Source organism: Plecotus auritus (assembly GCF_963455305.1).
Source record: "Plecotus auritus genome assembly, chromosome: 2".
NCBI lineage: Eukaryota > Metazoa > Chordata > Mammalia > Chiroptera > Vespertilionidae > Plecotus > Plecotus auritus.
In genome coordinates, this window is record NC_137771.1 from 41114347 (window position 1) to 41136396 (window position 22050).

The 22050-nt window shown below is 39.1% G+C and overlaps 1 protein-coding gene across 3 annotated transcripts in view; it reads right to left on the reverse strand.

The window, feature by feature from the left end:
* The window catches only part of DAB1 (DAB adaptor protein 1), a 1124084-nt gene that overhangs the window by 494079 nt on the left and 607955 nt on the right, over window positions 1-22050 (reverse strand). The gene's annotated exons all lie outside the window — the stretch shown is intronic.

Genomic DNA, 22050 nt, shown 5'->3' on the forward strand with positions numbered 1-22050 from the left:
ATGTGCCAGAGGGTTGGAGGACTCCACTGGACAGAGCAGGTTGGCCAAACACCCACAGGACTTCTGGGGCATGAAATTGAAAGCACTGGAGGGCAGGCGCCTGTGCTGAGAAATCAGTTAGTTGTCTAGGAAGCTTATGTGATGACTAATAGTAAGGATTTGGGGAAATTGCGTGAGTCCTATATCCTATTGCACATTAATAACAAATAAGGACCCTTATAATGAACACTCAGCTGTTCAAAGGAATATAATGCTCCAGCACTTCTATTGATTTAAGAAAATTGCTTTTTTATTGTAAAAAAGTAATTTTATTGTCAAAATTAATATATGCTCAGCCTAGGAAACTGAGAAAATTGTGAAAACTATGAGAAGACTATGAATAGCTCATATTGTCCTCAACTAGTTATAACTACTTACTACAAAGAAGAATTTTCAAAGATATAAGTTGGAAATGTTAAGTCTTAAATACATGACATGGCCTTAGGCTAAATTCTGATTTTGCTTTTAACTAGCTCTGTAATTTTAAGAAGTTAATTAATTTCTTTGAGTTTTAGTTTCTCGCAGTAAACACCTAGATTTAAAGCACCTGTCATGATGGTTTGTGAGAGTGCAAATGATATGGGACTTTTGGACTGGAACATGCAGTGTTCCCTGGGCAGGATGGCTTCCCCAGATTCTTTGACCATCCGAGTTGAAAAATGAAACCACAGACTGAAGATGGTAGAGCAAAGGAAATTTATTGAAGAACAAGCACAGACTACCATGTGGGGAGGGGGAAAGAGTCCCACTGAGTTCCTTTCTCCTGGTTTATAAAGTCTGCAATTCCTGTGCTCTGATATCCCCTCTGATTGGTCATTATCCCCTTCTGATTTGATCACTATAGTAACTTCTGAGCTCAAAGGTCAAACCTCACTGGGGACATGTGAGGCCCTTCTCCCTCATTGTTCTCCTAGTCCCTCAGGGCTTTCTTCTGCCTTCTTTATTTTGTAAATATAGACCTTTTGCTACTCTCAGTTCCCTTATCTTATGGAAATGTAACTTCTGCCTCTTCCAACTTCCTTGTCTTATGGAAATGTAACTGTGGCCTCTCCCAACTCCCTTGTCTTATGGAAATGTACCTTTTTGCAACTCTGTACCCTGTGTTTTTTTCCATGGATTCCCAATTCTAAAAATTCCCCAAACCTGTCTATTTCACCCCTAAAAATTCCTACTTTGCAAACACAAGCAGATAGCCCTGACTGGTGTGGCTCAATTAGTTGAGTGTTATCCCCTGCACCAAAAGGTCACTGATTCAGTTCTGGTCAGGGCACACGTGAGGGAGTCTCCAGTAGGGGGTGTGCAGGAGGCAGCTGATCAAAATTTCTTTTTCACATCAATGTTTCTCTCTCCCTCTCCTTCCCTCTTTCTCTAAAGTCAATGAAAACATATATTAAAAACACAAACAAAAACACAGAAACAAGCAGATATGGAAACACTTATGATGATGACTGAAGTATAGTAGGTCCCCAGTAAAAGTGAATTTTCTTTTTTGTTTTCTTCCTTCCTAACTCTGAGTCCCACACTTTTAATGAGTAAAGGCAATGGGTACTTTCTCTCTTTTGTTCTATACATGTTCACCACTAACCAACCAGTTTCTATCTTGATATGGTTCCAGAAGTTAAAGAATAAATTAATTTCCTTCAGTTGAGGGTTAAAATGTTTCTTCTATAAGTTCATATCAGTATTTTATTCTAGAAAGTTTTTTTAATCTGTTGTTCTTAAATTTTATTACAATACTAAGAAAAATAAGTGAAAATTGCACCAAAATCAACTTTTACAGTAAATTCTGACATAGGAAAGAATAAGAATAATAGTGTTATTTTTTTAAAATTTCATTATTGATTAAGGTATTACATGTGTGTCCTTATTCCCCCATTGCCCCCTCCCCCCAACTCTCCCACACATGCCCTCACCCCTCTGTTGTCTGTGTCCATTGGTTAGGCTTATAAGCATGCATACAAGTCCTTTGGTTGATCTCTCTCCCTTACCCCCACCCTCCCCTACCTTCCTTCTGAGGTTTAATGGACTGATCGATGTTTCTCTGTCTCTGGATTTATTTTTGTTCATCAGTTTATGTTGTTCATTATATTCCATAAATGAGTGAGATCATGTGATATTTATCTTTCTCTGACTGGCTTATTTCACTTAGCACAATGCTCTCCAGTTCCATCCATGCTGTTGCAAATGGTAAGAACTCCTTTTTTACCGCAGCATAGTACTCCATTGTGTATATGTACCACAGTTTTTTAATCCACTCATCTGCTGATGGGCACTTAAGCTGTTTCCAAATCTTAGCTGTGGTGAATTGTGCTGCTATGAACATAGGGGTGCATATATCCTTTTAAATTGGTGTTTCTAGTTTCTTGAGATATATTCCTAGAAGTGGGATTACTGGGTCAAATGTGAGTTCTATTTTTAGCTTTTTGAGGAAACTCCATACTGTTCTCCACAGTGGCTGCACCAGTCTGCATTCCCACCAACAGTGCACGAAAGTTCCCTTTTCTCTGCATCCTTGCCAGCACTTGTCGTTTGTTGATTTGTTGATGCATTGCCATTCTGACAGGTGTGAGATGGTACCTCATTGTCATTTTGATTTGCATTTCTCAGATGATTAGTGACTTTGAGCATGTTTTCATATGCCTCTTGACCTTCCTTCTGTCTTCTTTCGAAAAGTATCTATTTAGGTCCTTTGCCCATTTTTTGATTGGGTTGTTTATCTTCCTTTTGTTAAGTTGTATGAGTTCCCTGTAAATGTTGGAGATTAAGCCCTTATCGGTGATAACATTGGCAAATATGTTCTCCCATGCAGTGGGCTTTCTTGTTGTTTAGTTGATGGTTTCTTCTGCTGTGCAAACGCTTTTTATTTTGATGTAGTCCCATTTGTTTATTTTTTCTTTAGTTTCCATTGCCCTAGGAGCAGTATCAGTGAAGAAATTGCTTCGGCATATGTCTGAGATTTTGCTGCCTGTGGATTCCTCTAGTATTTTTATGATTTCCCATATTATCTTTAAGTCCTTTATCCATTTTGAGTTTATTTTTGAGTATGGTGTAAGTTGGTGGTCTAGTTTCATTTTTTTGTATGTATCTGTCCAATTTTCCAAACACCATTTATTAAAGAGACTGTCTTGACTCCAAAAACTCTATTCTAACAAACTAGACAACCTGGAGGAAATGGACATATTCCTAGAAAAATACAACCTTCCAAAACTCAATCAGGAAGATTCTAAAAGTCTCAATAAGCCAATAACTATGGACGAAATTGAAGCACTCATCAAAAAGCTTCCAGCAAACAAAAGCCCAGGGCCAGATGGCTTCACAGGGGAGTTTTACCAAACAGTCAAGGAAGAACTAAAACCTATCCTCCTCAGACTATTCCAAAAAATTCAAGAGGAAGGAACACTTCCAAGTTCATTCTATGAAGCCAGCATCACCCTAATACCAAAACCAGATAAAGACAACACAATGAAAGAGAATTACAAGTCAATATCTCTCATGAACATAGATGCCAAAATCCTCAACAAAATTCTAGCAAATCAGATCCAGCAGTATATCAGAAAGATCATACACCATGACCAAGTAGGATTTATCCCGGGGATGCAAGGATGGTACAATATCCACAAATCAATAAACATAATACATCACATAAACAAATTGAGAGATAAAAATCACATAGTCATATCAATTGATGCAGAAAAAGCATTTGACAAAATCCAACACCCTTTCTTGACAAAAACTCTCAGCAAGGTGGGAATAGAAGGATCATACCTCAACATAATAAAAGCCATATCTGACAAACCCACAGCCAACATCATACTCAATGGGCAAAAACTAAAACCATCTCCCCTAAAAACAGGAACAAGACAGGGATGCCCACTCTCACCACTCCTGTTCAACATAGTACTAGAAATACTAGCCAATGCGATCAGACAAGAAGAAGAAGTAAAAGGCACCAAATTGGAAAAGAAGAAGTAAAACTGTCCTTGTTCTCAGTTGACATGATACTGTACATAGAAAACCCTAAAGACTCCATAAAAAAATTATTAGACTTAATAAATGAATTCGGCAATGTATCAGGATACAAAATTAACGCCAAGAAATCTATGGCATTTCTATACACCAATAATGAACTTACAGAAAGAGAGACAAAAAAAGCAATCCCATTTATCATCACACCAAAAAAATTAAGATACCTAGGAATAAACTTAACTAAGGAGGTAAAAGACCTATATGTGGAAAACTACAGGACACTGAAAAAAAGGGATAGGAGGAAGACATAAACAGATGGAAGAACATACCTTGTTCATGGATTGGTAGAATCAACATCATTAAAATGTCCACACTACCCAAAGCAATCTATAGATTCAATGCACTCCCCATTAAAATACAAACGGCATATTTCACAGACCTAGAAAGGACTTTCCAAAAATTCATATGTTATAAAAAAAAGACCCCAAATAGCTGTAGCAATCCTGAGAAAGAAGAACAAAGTAGGTGGGATCTCAATACCAGATATCAAACTGTATTACAAAGCCACTGTTCTCAAAACAGACTGGTACTGGCATAAGAACAGACATATAGATCAATGGCGTAGAATAGAGAACCCAGAAATCGACCCAAACCACTATGCTCAATTAATATTTGACAAAGGAGGCATGAACATACAATGGAGTCAAGATGGTCTCTTCAGAATAATAGTGTTATTTTGAAAGTGTGTTAGATATTGTTATACCGCTATCATTTGAAAGCACGCAGTATGTTCCTTTATTGAACTTAGTTTTTCTTTTCTTTTCTTTCTTTTTTTTTTTCATATATTGGCAAAGTAACTATAGCTCCTCTTCTTAAGAAGCTCACAATCAAGAGAGAAAAGTAATGACTTTGGTGAATTTGGGGTAATGATGCTATGATAAGATATTCAGAAAAAAATGTCTGAGCAGGCTGGAAATTCATGGAAAGCCTCCTAGAAAGGCCCTTGATCTGAGTTTTAGCATAATAGCCATGGGGTTAGGGAGAAGCATTAAGTTTGAAAAGACATTGAGAAGACATGTGGGCATGAAATGTAATGCTGTTTTCATTCAGTGAGGTGAGAATGAATAATAGTAGCTGACACCTACTGAGTACTAACTATGGGCTGCACTCTCTTCTAAGCAGGGAATTTCTTTTAAGGAGACTCAGAGAACCGGGGAGCAAAGGGCAGTGGCAGAGACAGGATTCAGAAATGAACTAGAACCCGAAAATCGAGACTCCCATTAGGAATGCCTTTCCCTCCATCTCTCCAGATAAGCTTTCTCTGCTTTGCAGATCCATAGAATATACAGCATAGCCTTAACAGCCCTTAGGTTTTGCAGGTTCTCAAAATGTCTATGGAATAAATTAACTAGCTCAGCTCAAGTCAGTATGGGTGACCAGGGAGCAAGGTCAATTTGGGGAAAATACAGATGTGCCTGCAACCATGCTGCTGGGAGTATTGCACAGAGGAGCAATTCCACAAAAGAGGGTGGCAAATAGACAGTCCCAGTGGGCTCATCTATGGAGGCAATTGGTGATAAATCTTGAGAGGCAAGCAGCCTCTGATCGTAACGTTTTTTGTTTGCTAAGCTCAACCATATTCATCTCATTCTGAAAGTTATGAGCAGGCTTTGAAGGACTTGGAAGACAGGAATAAAACAAGGGTCAAACTTCATTTTAGAAAATCACTCTGGTAGAGGTTTATAGGTAAAACTAGTGGACCAAATATGTGCAGTATCTCCATTCCCTCCCAAAACACTCATCTAAAATGACAACTGTGGTACATATAAAGAAACAAACACATGCTAGAAGCTAAGTCCAACAGGTCATAATAAATGTGAGACGTCCTCAAAAGGTTGAATGGACGCTCTCAGCAGGGCTGAAAATCGGCATGTTATTACCTGCTCCTGGAACAGCCGAAGGCAAGTCCCCCAACCTGAAGATCCTTTACTGTTTACCAAACCTTACCTTTGATATGTATATCTGCTTTGCTATAGGGAAAAATGTGGGAATAAAAAGCCAGAGGTCCAGAGATGCAGCGAGCTTAGTTGCTGTCTGGCACCCCAAAATGCCTTCCAAATTCATATTTCTTCTCTGGTCTCTTCATTAACTTATGCACAGCCCCTTCTCCAGATTCCTGAACCCTACTAGATGCAAAAAGACCCCGGCATTTATGGCGCCTGAGACAAGGACATCTAGAGAAGAAGGTTTTGCCTGAGTGAAGAAAGGAAATTCACCTGGGAGAGGTGAAGGATCACCGGTAAGGGTGGGTCACCGAAAATTTGGTGGGGAGATTCACTGTGCGTAAAGCCCATGCCAAGCTTTGGATTTCTCGAACCAGAGTAGGCAGGAAAGTCTTATGTTTCAAACCAGGCCATAATGGGGAAGAATTTGGTAAAAAGGTAAAATTATAGAGAAATTAAAATGTCAAAAGGTACTTTTTAAAATCAGGCTCAAGGAAAAAGAGTGCCGTTGTCATCTTTAACTATGTGGGGTCTTATTCTGCTTCTAGTGTGGAAAGACTTGGCAGCTAGATAGGGTGGAGCTGTTAATCCTCTTGGCAGGGAACTCTCTGATGCTTCATTTAAAAATTATCATAGGATGCCTTGGGGCAGGCAGATTTTAGCTAAAATAACTTTAAAGGCCAGTCAATGCTATGGAGAGTGAATAGAAAAAGATTCAGGAAAAGAACTGTGATTTATCAAGTCTATATGTTATCTGTTGAATGTAGTTTTTTCTGTCATTTTTGTTTGATTTAATATGTTTGTTGTTAGTCTATTAAGCATGCCTTTGGTTTAATTTAATAAGAAGGGAGACCTGGGCGGCCCAACCATTTACTGAATTTCCCCAGATGAAACAGAATGTGGGGGTGGGGAGACATGTGGTGATCCTGTAAAATGGATGCCCACTCCCGAGAGTACTATTAGAAAAATCTCATTTCTGCCATGTTTTTTCCCAGTCCATCATTTAAAAGTTTTACAGAATTTAGGAATGGGATTTCTGTACTTGTAAAGAGAGAAAGCTAGCTTAAGACAAAAAGTGTGCACAGTCTGATTTTGGATAAAGGTTTTTAGCTAAGTTTAATCTCTTTATGGATTATATAGAATAACCCAAGAAAAAGATACAGGCAGGTTCTAAGCAACAAGATTGGTATTTCCATAATAAAGGTAGTTTTTAAATAATAATGAACCACATTCCAAAGTTAACCTTAAGGCCACTAAAAGTCAATAAATTATCTCTGTTACAGAATTTGCCAAAGAAAATGCCTTGGATAATAATAATTGGCTTTAAAATCTCAAAATTGTTGAAACATAGATGTAACTAAAATGAAGAATTTGTAGTAAAGCTTTTTCAGTTATAATTATAGGTATATTAATAGTGGGGGTTCGCTCTTTATTGAAGGAGAGGGCTGGGCTGGTTGCCCTTCTCCCAGCAGAAAAAAATGTGGTAGTTTTACATCAAGTGGCTGGGCCAAACCTATTTCACCAGTGAGAAACATAGTTTTCCAAAATCTTTGGCAACTTAAAACTTTGGAGTTTACTGAATTAAATAATAAAAGACTTGTTGAATGTCTGGGTATTTTGAAATGACAAAATACTGAAATGTTAATCTGAGTTTGCCTCATATAAAAAAATCTAGAGGACAAAATTGAATCTATTAATTAAATATGTCTTGTATTTTAGTTGAAATATGTTCTTAAAAATGTAAAGTTATTATTAACCTGAAAAATGTTAAGTATTTAACTTACCAGCTAAAATTTAAGGCTTCCAAGAGTTTAAAGATCATTTGCCAAAACCGGTTTGGCTCCATGGATAGAGCATTGGCCTGCAGACTGAAGGGTCCCAGGTTCGATTCCGGTCAAGGGCATGTACCTTGGTTGTGGGCACATCCCCAGTGGGAGGTGTGCAGGAGGCAGCTGATAGATGTTTCTCTCTCATCGATGTTTCTAGCTCTCTGTCCCTCTCCCTTCATCTCTGTAAAATATCAATAAAATATATTTAAAAAAAAAGAGTTTAAAGATCAAATTAAGTTGGGAAAAATCATATAGTTGTAATAACAAAATACATAAAGTATAGAAATTTATTTTTGAGAAACTAATTCTTGTATTTTCTCTAGAGAAATTAGTAGTTCAAAATATATTGATTGTTGGTCTAATTAAAGAAAGAGGATTAATTCTGTGGTCTCAACCAAATTTTTAATATAAAAAACAGTTTAAATTTAATTGATATCTTTTAGAATAATTATAAAAAGTATATAATATAATCTGATGATCTTTCCAAGTTAAATTTCAAGACTTTACTTGAGGGATAACTTTGAAACATTTCACAGTGATTCAAAGAATTTATTCTCTCTTCAAGAAGAAATATTTTTTAAATAGGCCAATCTAATATACTTGAAATCACGTGGAAAGCTTTATCAAATAAAAATTAATAACTATATTTTATTTATATACATATATTTTAAATGTTATAAAGGGAGGGGAGGATAAGGTTGCTGAATATTTTTTAAACAGAGCCAGATCATTCAGTGGCGGAATTTTAAAAAATAAAAGCTTCAGGCAGCCTGCATTTTAAATAGGCTGGGGGAGGGGATGGAATTTGTACCTCCTAGAGCAAATACATAAGTTTGCTTACTTTGTTTTTTCAATAAAGATGCCTACTTTAATTACTTAATAAATTAGCTTTTTAAAATATAATCAAGGTCTCATATAATTTCAGTTAAATGAGAAGCCAAAATGTTAAACAATTGATTCTAGTAAAAATAGTTACTAAGACCTCCCATAATTCCTCTGTGTATGCAAATGAGCACTAGTCAAAGAGGATGCTGTTTAAAGGTAAATTTTAAGCTTAATAAAAAGGAGAAATTTTAAAATCCATTCTGCTAATATTTACAGGGTAAACTGAAGGTTATTATTCAAGCATTAAATCTGATCATTAGTAGTCACCATACTAGGAAGAGAGTCACTTAAAATACAGGCATGGCTGCATCAGCCAGCATCCAAGAAGCAATCACATTTGTTGCTTGGTGCAAAAGAAAGAAAAAAAGTTTTTAAAGGAATATTTAAAGGTGGCCTAGAAGTTACTCTGGGAGGAAATAAAGGGAGGTTTCCTTCAGATATTGGAAAACTGTAATTAGAAGTCAATGTATTAGGCCTCAAAAAGAAAAGTAAGTAATTTGTGTCTTTGCCTCCCTAAACAAAGCTTATGTGGGTATACTCAAAGACTGATAGCAGAAATTCAATCAGTGTCATTTACTGTCCATATCCAAGGACAAGTAAAGTTAGAAAACAAGCCTTATTTCTGACTGATTTAAATTGGCAAATTGAAATAAGTGAATATTCAGGAGAACCTAGTTGTACTAGGCAGGAAACTATTTTTGGAGCATTAACTAATTTTTTACTGATGTTTCATCTCATAGTAAAGCTGCTTATCATGTATTGAATCCAGAACAGTCATACTTCTGTGCTAAGAATTTTTTTTTAAAATATATTTTATTGATTTTTTTACAGAGAGGAAGGAAGAGGGATAGAGAGTTAGAAACATCAATGAGAGAGAAACATCGATCAGCTGCCTCCTGCACACCTCCTACTGGGGATGTGCCCGCAACCAAGTTACGTGCCCTTGACCGGAATCGAACCTGGGACCTTTCAGTCCGCAGGCTGACGCTCTATCCACTGAGCCAAACCGGTTTTGGCCTGTGCTAAGAATTGAATTAAAAGCTATCAAGACTGCATTGCAAGATTTCCAAAAGACTCCTAATATTATTTAAATAAAAAAGGGGGGATAGTAGAGTAATCTCCTATAAGTAAATTACATCAAGCCTTAATTACTTTAAAATTTTTTACTTCAAAAATTTTTTTCACTTATAATGCTGATGGCAAGACACACATAGTGTCAGAATAAGCCAAAGGAAAATGGTTTGGAAAAGTGAAAAGATCCCAAGTCTAATTTATAGAAGGTAATTTTATTAACCTGTGGTCGAGAATATGCTTATATATTTCCAGAAAACTCCTCCAAGCCCGTGTGGATTCCTGCAACAATGGATCCAAGAGAGGCACTGACCAGGCTATTCCAACCACAGATAGCAGTGGCCCCAAGCAACACACTGAGGAGACAGAGGAAAAGCAGTCCAGAGATGGAGGACGGTGAAGATGCCTTGCTATGCTAGCAGTCAGCAGCTGTGCATCACTGCAGGTTGCCCAGGACAAGCTAAATAAGGTCGGACCTGCACTGCCATTGCTCACCATCCAGAACTGGAGTATTGTTGCTGTCATGTCACAGGGGACAGTGATTGGGAAGGGTACCCATAAAAAACTATTGGACAGTGATTGGAAAAGGGACTCAAAAAACTGTTGGCCCAGAAAGGAGCTTACTACAGACTGATTCCTTTGATGCCTGGCAGCAATTTAAAGGGACATAAAAGAACTTAATCCTTTCCATTGAATTTAAAAATCTTAAAAGGACCAGAGCTCTGCAAATGGCATACATTCTTGTTAAATTTATTAAATCAAAAAGGGTGATATGCTGGAAGGTAAGTCTAGTGGGTCGTAATAAATGCAAAAAGTCCTCAAAAGGTTGAATGGACTCTTTCAGCAGGGCTGAAAATCGGCATGTTATTACCTGCTGCTGGAAAAGCTGAAGGCAATTCCCCCAACCTGATGGTCCTTTACTGTTTACCAAACCTTACCTTTGATATGTATATCTGCTTTGCTATAGGGAAAAATGTGGGAATAAAAAGCCAGGGGTCCAGAGATTCAGCGAGCTTAGTTGCTGTCTGGCACCCCAAAATGCCTTCCAAATTCATATTTCTCCTCTAGTCTCTTCATTAATTTATGCATAGCCCCTTCTCCGGATTCCTGAACCCTACTAGATACGGAAAACACACAGAGAATGAGAACAGGAGAGGAAGAAATAGCTGATACAGAGAATAGCTTCAAGTTTTGGGAAGATGGACTAGAAATGAGATAACAGGGAAGAAGCCTACAGAGTGCCTACAGAGGGATGTCAGAGTGAAGACTGACTATTAAACCCAGAGTTAGAAACATTATCCTTGAAAGAACTGGAATTTAGAGGCTATGGGCTCCAAGAAAGGCAAGCATGAGGCTCCAGGCTGAAAGGCATCTGGGTAACACTCCATACAGAACAGTTTGAAAACCAGAACCTCTTCAGTATCCTGTATAGTCAGGTGACTATTACTCTCTCATTTGTGTAGGACATAAAGGTCTATGTGGCAAATCAGCTGTACCCTAGAAGCTCTAAACTTGAGGACACCAGGCATAGTAAAGAGCAGGGGAGAAGCCCCACTGGAAATAAGGGGGTTCAGCAACATTTGGATCCTAAAGTGTTAGACTCCACCCCTAACCCCCATTCCCTGTGTGTTCTGAGAATATCACCAACTGGACACCTGCTTCATTCCAGGCAAGGTTTCAGAATCTTCTATGAAGAAAGAAGTTGGTTACAAAGAAAACAGCAATAGATATAAATATTTGGGATAGGGGAGAGAAGTGTATTACTTTCAGTGAAAAAGCTGTATTGCAAGAGTGAAGTCTATTTGTTGACTTCCCAAAACACTCACTCAAAATGACAACCGTGGTACATATACAGAAACTTCCCTACTCTCATGCCCCAACCCCACACACATGGTTTCCAATTACCTTTTTCTTACCTTGCAATTATATATGAACAAACAGCAATGAGCTCCAGACATTGCAGAAAGCCTCAAAACAGAACATTCTTAGCAGAAAACATACTCAGAAAAAGCAAAGATATCATAGGGAGCATAAGAAAAATGTAATTTTAAAGTGACTTGTATCATAAGCTTGAATGAAAAGATAATACACCTATAGAAAAAGCACAACTAAAAAGCAAGAAAGAGTTCTATGTAAAAGTATGATCACTAAAATTTTTTAAAATATTATTTAAAAGATTTGAAGGTAAAATTTAGGAATCATTACAGGAAGAAAAACCAAAACACAAAGGAATGGCAATAGGAGAGAGAAGATTAAAAATCAGAGGATGAATTCAGGAGGTAAAATAAAAAAGATCTGACTGAAAGGAGTACTTGGTGGAGGGGGTAGGTGAAGGAAGAATGAGAAAGATAGAAAACAGAGGGGAGAGAGTAATCCACACAATTATGTAGATTTCCCAGAATTCAATACAGTATAATGACTTGCAAGGGAGGGGAAGAATTACACCAAAGCATATTATTGTTAAATCCTATATAATAAAAGAGTAATATGCAAATTAACAATCACTCCGCTACACCCACAAGCCACGCCCATCAGCCAATCAGGAGCGGATATGCAAATAAACCCAACCAAGATGGCTACAGCCACAGAGAGCAGGAGGGAGGCTTGGGTTTCCCCAGCAATGGAGGAAGCCAAGCTTTCTGCCTGCCCTTGCCGACCTAGGCCTCCACTCAAGGCTACAAAGTTTCAATGATAGAAGATACATAAATCCAAACAGAAATGGCGGCAGCCACGGAGCTGGAAAGAGCAGGAGGCTAGGGTTGCCCCCGGTGATGGAGGAAGCCAAGCTTTCCACACACCCTGGCCGGCGTAGGCCTCTGCTTAGGCTACAAAGTTTCAATTATAGGAGATACATAAATCCCAACAGAAAAGGCTGCCACCACGGAGCGAGCAGAAGGCTTGGCTCCGCTCCAGGCTACAAAGTTTCAATTGTAGAAGATAAATAAACCCCAGATACCAGGGCCTCTGCTTGGGTCGCCATGGGGCATGGCCTGCATGCAAACCACCACAGGCCCCTCGCCCAGGCTACCTCACACCCCAAGGGAACCCCCACCCTGATCCAGGACACCCTTCAGGGCAAACCAGCTGGCCACCACCCATGCACCAGGCCTCTATCCTATCTAATAAAAGAGTAATATGCAGATTGACCATCACTCCAACACACAAGATGGCTGCCCCCTTGTGGTCAAAGATCCTTCCCCCATGTGGACACAAGATGGCCACCACAAGATGGCCAGCAAGGGAGGGCAGTTGGGAGGGACCAGGCCTGCAAGGGAAGGCAGTTAGGGGTGACCAAGCCCGCAGAGGAGGGAAGTTGGGGGTGACCAGGCCTGCAGGGAAAGGCAGTTGGGAGGGACCCAGGCCTGCAGGGGAGGGCAGTTAGGGGAAAACAGGCTGGCAGGGGAGCAGTTAGGCATCAATCAGGCTGGCAGGGGAATGGTTAGGGGGTGATCAGGCTGGCAGGCAGAAGTGGTTAGGGGCAATCAGGAAGGCAGGCAGGCGAGCAGTTGGCAGCCAGCAGTCCTGGATTGTGATAGGGATGTCCGACTGCCCATTAAACGGGCAGTCGGACATCCCTCGAGGGGTTCCAGATTGGAGAGGGTGCAGGCTGGGCTGAGGGACACCCCCTCCCCCATGCACAAATTTCGTGCACTGGGCCTCTAGTCTATATATAAACCCTAAGTGACTGAACAACCAGACAACTGGCTGGTAGCTATGACGTGCACTGACTACCAGGGGGCAGACAATCAATGCAGGTGCTGCCCCCTGGTGGTCCGTGTGCTCCCACAGCAGGAGCACCACTCAGCTGACTGACAGGCACCAGACACTGGGCTCATGGCTAGCGAACACAGCTGTGGGGGCGTGAGCCTCTCCCACCTCCGCAGCAGCACTACTGAGCATTGGCGGCAAGTGCAGCAGGGCTGGAATGAGTGGGAGCAGCATGGTGCCTGGCCTGGGCTCAGGCTCCTCTTTGGGTGCCTGATGCTACACGCACTACTACAACCCTTGGGGGATGTCAGACTGCCGGTTTCAGCCTGTCCTGCAGGGATTGGGCCGAAACCAGCAGTCTGACATCCCCCGAGGGGTCCCGGATTGCGAGAGGGCACAGGCCAGGCTGAGGGACACCACCAGGAATCCATGCACCTGGCCTCTAGTTTCACAATAAAAGAGATGAGGAGGAATAGTACTTAAAAATTTAACAGAGATAAATAACAAAACAAATAAAAACTAAACAACGAATCAGATAAAAACTGCTCACATACAAAGGATATAGAAAGAAAATGGACTTAAGACTTGAAAGCAACATTAAATGCTAAAAGTCAATGAAGATATATTTAGAGAAAATAATTTTCAACAACCCAAAGTCAAATCATCAATAAAGTATTTAGGTAAAATAGAGAAATTTCCAAACATTCAAGGATTCAAAAACTTCCTCTACTGTACACACTGTCTTAGAGATACTGGAGTATGTGCTTCTGTAAAATAAGAACAATAAACCAAGAAATAGAATTATATAGCATCAAGAAAACAAAAATCCAGCACAGAAAAGTGGTAAAGGAAAATTTGAGAAGAACAAGCCATGGATGAGGCCTAGAAATCATCTGGTCCACACTGGAGCAGGAGAACCAAGGGTTGTAGGAGTGAGATTAACAGGAGATCAAAGAAGCTGAATGAAGCCATGCCAACTAGGCAGAAAGTTTAAAAGTGTAGTAATCATTTGGAAAAATTATTAAGTGCTTGAGAGATCTGTTGAAACATTAAGAGAGAGAAAGAGAGAGAGACAGAAAGGTAAACAAATGAAAAAAGGAGATGAATACTAATAGTAGAAAAAAGAAAACATTTTAAGAGAAAGGAAATATAATCATAATACACAAATTGGCTCTGAGGTAAACAATAGTTGTAACACAGTCATAATAATGTAAAACTAACTATTGCTATAACTCAACATTGTGAAATAAACTTACTGAAAGGATGGGAGATAGGAAGTGGGAATGATGATAGGAGAAAACTAAATATTTAACAACCAAAATAAGATGTAAAAAGATCATTTCAAAAATGTCAAACCAAGGAAAAATAGTATAAGCATACTATTTTGGAACTTAAAAACCAGAAAAAAAAGCTAAAAGAGGAGAAATCTGTTGAATTGGAGAAATAAAGCAGGTAGTGTAAGGGACTACTGTATTTCATTGAAAGCTATTTTGTATAGCTGATTTTTTAAAAGAATGAACATGAAAATATATTGATTTAATTTTTTCAAATAATTTTTTTTAAGAAAAGAAAAAGACAATCACTCTGGCCTTACCTAGTATGGTAGGGACTTCTTATATCTAAAACAAAAACTAACAAGCAAAAAAGAAAAAAACTTGGTAAGTTCACTATAAATTTTTTTTGTAATATTGTAGAAAATATACAAAACCAAAGGTTGGGATATTTTAGAGGGCTGAGCTAAAGGATGCTGTCAGATTGGACTTTCCAGTAGAAATCAGGTTTTGAGATCTCTAGAATCTATCCCATAAAGTCTATGATTCTTAAATTTTACTTTTATTTAACATTTTCACCAAATAAAGCCTCAAACTTATACCAGAAAGTCCTAGGGAAACTTCCAAAGCACTATAACTCCGAGAGAAACCCAAGCAGTCAGGAACTGTGTAACTTGTTTAAAAAATATTTTCTGGCCACCTATTATTGTAGAAATAGTGGTGAATAAGAAAGATAAATTTCTTGCCTTCACAAATCTTGACTTTTAGTTTCTATGAGATAGAATGGAACCAAAAAAAGAAGAATTCTTATCAACATTTTCTAAATTTTATTTTTTAAAAGGCAAATCATTGGCCCAAGAAGCTTAGTAAGTCCTAAGTAGAAAAATACAGAGACAACTACACCTATGTACATTTTAGCTAAATTCTTGAAAACCAGAAAATCTTAAAAGCAGCAGGTGGGAAAACAAACAAAAACCATGTTATGTACAAGGGAAGTATATAAGACTAGAGGCCTGGTACACAAAAATTTGTGCACTGTGGGGGGGGGGGGGGGTCCCTCAGCCTGGCCTGCCCCCTCTCACAGTCCAGGAGCCCTCAGGGGATGCCCTACTGATGGCTTAGGCCCGCTACCCCTGGCCCACTCCCTCCCAGACTGGCCTAATCCACAGTCTGGCCTCCCTCTGTGGGAGGTGATGGGGCTGATCAGGGGAAGGTGCCAACCCCATCACCCCGCTGCTGCTGCCACTGCCAGCTGCAGCGGCTGTGAAGCCTGAACCCGGGGCCTCACAGCCGCCGGGGCTCACGGCTGCCTGAGCCCTGGGCCTCGCAGCCACTGTGGCTTTGTCTGGATGGATGTTCGGAAGACATCCATCCTAATTAGCATATTACCCTTTTATTACTATAGATTATAGCAGACTTCACAAAGAAACCAAGGGAGATCAGAAAACAATAGAATACTTTATAGTGCTTAAATAAATTAATTAAAAAATCCCACTGTCAATCTAAAATTCTATAGTCATTAAAAATATTTTTCAAAAATGAAAGCAAAACAAATACATTTTAACATAAATATACTAGTAAGCGGAGACTATTATTGCCAGCAGAACCATACTATAAGAAATTCTAAAGGATGTTTTTCAGGTTAAAAGGAACTGCTACCAGATAGATGACATATTGAAAAGATGCACACCCACCTATATAATAAAAGGCTAATATGCAAATCAACTAAAAGGCAGAACAACTGGTCACTATGATGTGCACTGACCACCAGGGGGCAAATGCTCAACACAGGAGCTGCCCCCTGGTGGTCAGTGCACTCCCACAGGGGGAGCACTGCTCAGCCAGAAGCAAGGCTCACAGCTGGTGAGCAGCGGCAGTGGCAGAAACCTCTGCCGCCTCCGTGGCAGTGCTAAGGATGTCTGACTGCCAGCTTAGGCCCGCTCCCCTGGCCTAAGTCAGAAGGCAGACATCCTCCGAGGGTTCCCAGACTGCGAGAGGGCACAGGCCAGGCTGAGGAACCCCCTCCCCACCAGTTCACTTCACGAATTTCGTGCACCAGGCCTCTAGTACTTATATAAAGGGCTATTGACATCGTACATGAAAAATAATGAGAGTATATTGTAGAAATAAAATATATAACACCAGAGCTGAAAGCATAAGGGGAATGAATAGAATTACAAACTTGTAAGTTCTTACATTAGTCACTTATCATATAAGTAGTATTATATTATTTGAAAGGAGAATGTGATAAATCAAGCTGCATAACTAATTTCCACAACAAGCTTTAAAAATGAACCAAAAAGTATAGCCAAAATCAATAGAAGAGTGCCATGGAGAATGCCTTGGTAACAGGAAACAGCAGAGACAGGGACCTGGGGTCTAGGCTCTAGCCTAGGCTCCTATTGTTTCTTGATGACAGGGGACCTTTCACTAAGAGTACTTGGCTAACCAAAAAGAAAAGTCAGTCTAGAAGAAACAGAGGAACAAAGAACAGATAGAACGACAGAAAACAAATACCAAGATAACATTTAAATTAAACTCTAATTATGTCAAGCATAATTAGACTAAGCACCATGTAAAAAGCAAAAACTGTCTGACTGGATAATGAGGCAAGACCTAACTATTAGGCATTTACCAAAAATGCACTTTATATATAATGAAAAGACAAGTGGAAAGGGAAAGAATGAATAAAGATGTACAAAGCAAACACTAGACATAAGAAATTTGGCATGACTATATTAATATCTGATAGAGTAGACTTTAAGACAAATAGTATTACCAGATACAGACATCGCATAATAATAATATTACACTTTAACCTCTCTCGGTAAAACAATCTTAAATATGCATGTGCTTAGTGGCGAACCCACACAGACTGACTCTGGAGTCTATCCTACTCCCCTGTAAAATCCAACCACCAAATAAAGAATCCTGAGCTGCATTTATGATTATAACTCTCACTCTTCCTTATTGTTCATTCACTGAGAGATAAAAATATTTCTATAGATTAATGTTTGTGTATTTCTAGCTGTATTTCCCCATGAATCTTTTTGGGAAACAGATACACAACTATCTTCTCATTCAATACACACTTATTAAGTGCTTATTAGACATATGAGTGTATACAACATTTTAAAAATTATTTAATTTATTTATTTATTTATTTATTTATTTATTTATCTATTGATCTTCACCGAAGGATATTTTCGCATTGATTTTTAGAGAGAGTGGAAGAGAGAGGGAAAGAGAGAAATATCAATGTGATAGAAACACATTGATTGGTTGACTCCTGCATACACCCAAATCTGCAAATGAGGCATGTGCCCTTGACAGAATCAAACCCAGGACCCTTTGTTCCGCAGGCCGATGCTCTATCCACTGAGCAAAACTGGCTAGGGCTACAACATCTATTTTATGCCATGCTGTATGTCAGGTGCCAGGGAAGCAGTGAGTAATTAACACAACCCCTTATCATTAAAGCGTTCATAAACAAGTAGCAAATCCAGAAGAAATCTATGATATTATACCCTGAAATGTGTACAATAATGACATATGTACAAATTATTTGGTGCAAAATTCTAGGGAAGCAACACTACATTGATTCCTACAAAGCTAAAGGTATTACTATTTAAATTTACTTTCAAAGAAACTCATCTTGCAACATTTGTTTTGCCAGCTTCTCTGGGTCTCAGCTTTCCTATGTGCTAAAGGAAGAGATTGGGAGTCTGTGTTCCTTTTTTCTACCCTCCCTATGTTCCAATATGCAAATTGTGACATATAAGGGACTATTTCCCTCTCCGCTCCATTCTGTGTATTATCACGTTGGGCATGTGAACCAATATGGATTTTATAGACAGAACGTATACCATCTGCACACTTAAGGAAAAGGATTTGTGAAAATTTGGCATATGATGGAACCCAATAGGATCTTCCATTCTTTAATGGATGATAGAATGTAATTGCAAGAAACTACATATGGTATTTGTGGAGAGCCATTCAGTTAACCTCTTCTCTGCCTGGGAAAATAGTCCACATATGACTAGATAGAGACAGAAATATTGCTTGTGGAAACAAGCAGTTGTGTCGCAAAGAACACAAGAAATATATGTATTTTTATTTCTTCATTCAACCTCCTGATTTCTATCCAATGAATGACTTTCTTGGCAAACAATGACATACAGAATGTTCATTAAGAGAGAGCCTGGCAGCTTGTGCTCAAATTCTTTTCAAATGTTTTGTGTGCTGCAATCCAATTAAATATTTCAAGGAAGGCATTAAAAAGCACCAAATATTTCCATGGAGAATACCTTGGTAACAAGAAAGAGCAAAGATAGGGAACTGAGGCGCAGGTTCCAGTCTAGACTTCTATTGTTTCTTGATGACCATGGGACCTTTCACTGATCTGTATCACTTTATACCCATACCATCAAAGCAGTCAGCCAATATTGTCATATCAATCCTGTAAGTTCGGTGATGAGAGACTTCCTTAAATCAAAGGAACTTTATAAACCAAGTACCAGGACTAGGCAGAAATGTTCTAGGCCAAACAAGTTCTATGTGAGAAAGGAAGAGGGATATGATCAGGGAAACAGAGGGTTGAAATACAAAAAATATAGACCAACCAGGGAGTTGAAGGGGCATGGTGTACAGAAGGAAGGAGAAAGAAATGAAATGGGTGTTCAGTGAAGTGGAGGACCTGGGAGGGCAACGCTGGGGAGGAAGAGATAGGATGATGGCCAGTGATGTATGGTTAGATGCTTAACTACCCATAAAGCCCTGATTTATAGCATTTGCTTATTTCTGTGGTGTAAATCATCCCAGCATAGCTGATCTCAGGCTATCAACATGCTGTCACTAAGTGTGGATTATACAAGATTTCCAACAAGAGTCTTTCAATAGCCATAAACAACCTCAAGTGCATAGATAGTAGTAAAATGTAGTAGAATAACAGGAAGTGATACATTTAATTAATTACCTTTGTTTTTAATATAATTTATTTATAATAATTTATTTAATATAATTTATTTAATATAATTTATTTATGTGTTTTCATGTAATTTAGTTTTTAATAATGACTTTAGTAACAGGCTTGTAAAATTCTTAATAATTGAAGGGTTGGGTTCTTATGAGCAGTTAGGTTGGGGAGAGGAGTGATAGAGATACGGGGATGGGATTATTAAAGGAGCAGAATTATTGTTCTGCAGTCTAATTGCAAACCACAACTTCTCTAAAGAAGGACCGGAAAATGGAAAATGTTTTGGACTAATAGGTGTTCCTTCCCAATTCCAACTCTGGTAGGTTGGATTAGATGCCATTTCCTGCCATGTTGGAAGCCTCCCCTTTCTCATATGTTAAGGTATATTTCCTGACCTGGCATTTTCCACATTCTATTTTGATTTTATCTATCTTTCCCATTAGGCTAGAGGTCACCTGAGGGGAGAGCCTGCAAGGAGCCTAGCCTAATCTTTATTTGCCATATGATGGAACCAAAATAAAGCATTCACAAATAATTTCTGTATAGTCTGTAGACTGTATCAGCAAGAAGTATTCTATTCATTCCATCTTTTGGGGATGTGTTAGGTGTAGCAGAGGGGGAGGAAACAGCTCAGTGCCCAACTCTGGCATGTGGGCAACTCACTTTACCTCTCTGAGACTCGTTTTAATGAGGGAATAAAATTGTCCTTTTCATACATCTGTGAGGGAAAAGCAAGATAACATGTACCAGTATATACTGCCTAGCAAGAGAATAATAACAATGACAGTACCTCCTAACACATTTATATCTTGTCGATGTGGTACCCCCATTCTCTGTCCAATCTATACTGCAGTCCCGTTGCCCCCAATCATATTTCTGGGTCAGGTTTTCCTGACTCGTGTTGAAAACTCAGCATTCACTGTGCTCATTCAGGATCATTCGATTCCTACATAGAACCTATGGCCCTATGACACCTGGCATAATATTTTCTGAATGAAGGTAGGAAGGCTTAACTATGAGTTATTTACAGCCTATTACTTTCCAAAATTTGTTTGGATGAAGTAAATATTTGTAGTAAAATAATGATACTACAAAGTGAGGGTAAATAATTGGGACCAGGAATATGTGAGTATAAATAACAACAGAAATATAAAATTTAGAATAGGTTAAAATCATATATAGTTATATATACAAATCATAAGGGTCATATGATTGTTAAGATTGAGCTGCAAGAAATATGTATCATCTATCTATCTATCTATCTATCATCTATCTATCTATCTATCTATCTATCTATCTATCTATCTATATCTATCTCTATCATCCATCTATCTATCTACCTCCTGGCAGCCAAAGTGAAAAAGAATGCATGTACAATAACAAAAACAACTCATTAGCAGTTTTAAAGGGGGGAAGAAGAGGCATCCCAGTAGGTCGTCTGGTGGGTGGGATCTTATATATGGCAGGGAGCAAGGAGAGAAGAAATGGTCATTGTCCTAAACAATAGCGCTAGAGCAAAGGCAGCTTCAGATATGATTCTGATGCTTCACATGACCTCCTTGAGACCTGTCTCAGGATTTGAGGAATACCCACAAAAATCATAGGTGCCTCTTCTCACTGTAAATACCGAGGATACCAGCCACTACACCCTGCTTCAAAGTAGAAACAAAGTCTGTGTTTTTTTCTCCTGGGAACTGCTTCATTGTTACTGCCCTCCTGCTTGGTATATTATTTTGAGGTGGACAAGATCTAATGCTCTCTCTGTCCTCATGGGCAAACCATTTATTCTGCAATAATGCCCAGATTTGGATAACATAATCATCCAGGAGTGCTCTAAAATGAAATTATAGGACTGACTGGACTGGACTGGAGTTTCTCAGAAGAAGTGGTCTGCACTGAAAATTACTGGCTGCCCTTTGCAACGGTGGCAGTTAAATAACTCAACGAGAGGTCCTTCGGAGAAAATCAATACACACCAAATTGCAAAAATGTGGATGCAATTTGTGGGGAGAGTGGATTTGATGTGAGCCTGTGTTGATGCCAGCGTGGAGTCACTCTCGAGGTGGATGAAAGCATGTTGGAGCACCCTTTCCAAATGCTGGCTGGCCTCCTCTTCACCCTTTAGACCTTGTCTCCCCCCAACAACTTGACCAGCAGCTCACCCCACTCTATGCTACTGGACCAGTTCTGCCCTGAGAGGGGGGCCTGACGTGACTCAGCCATATTTGACCATGGGCATCAGGCCCCTGGTTCTTCATGGAGAGCTCACTGTGTGCCAGTCAGGGAAGTGGGGATTTCCCCTT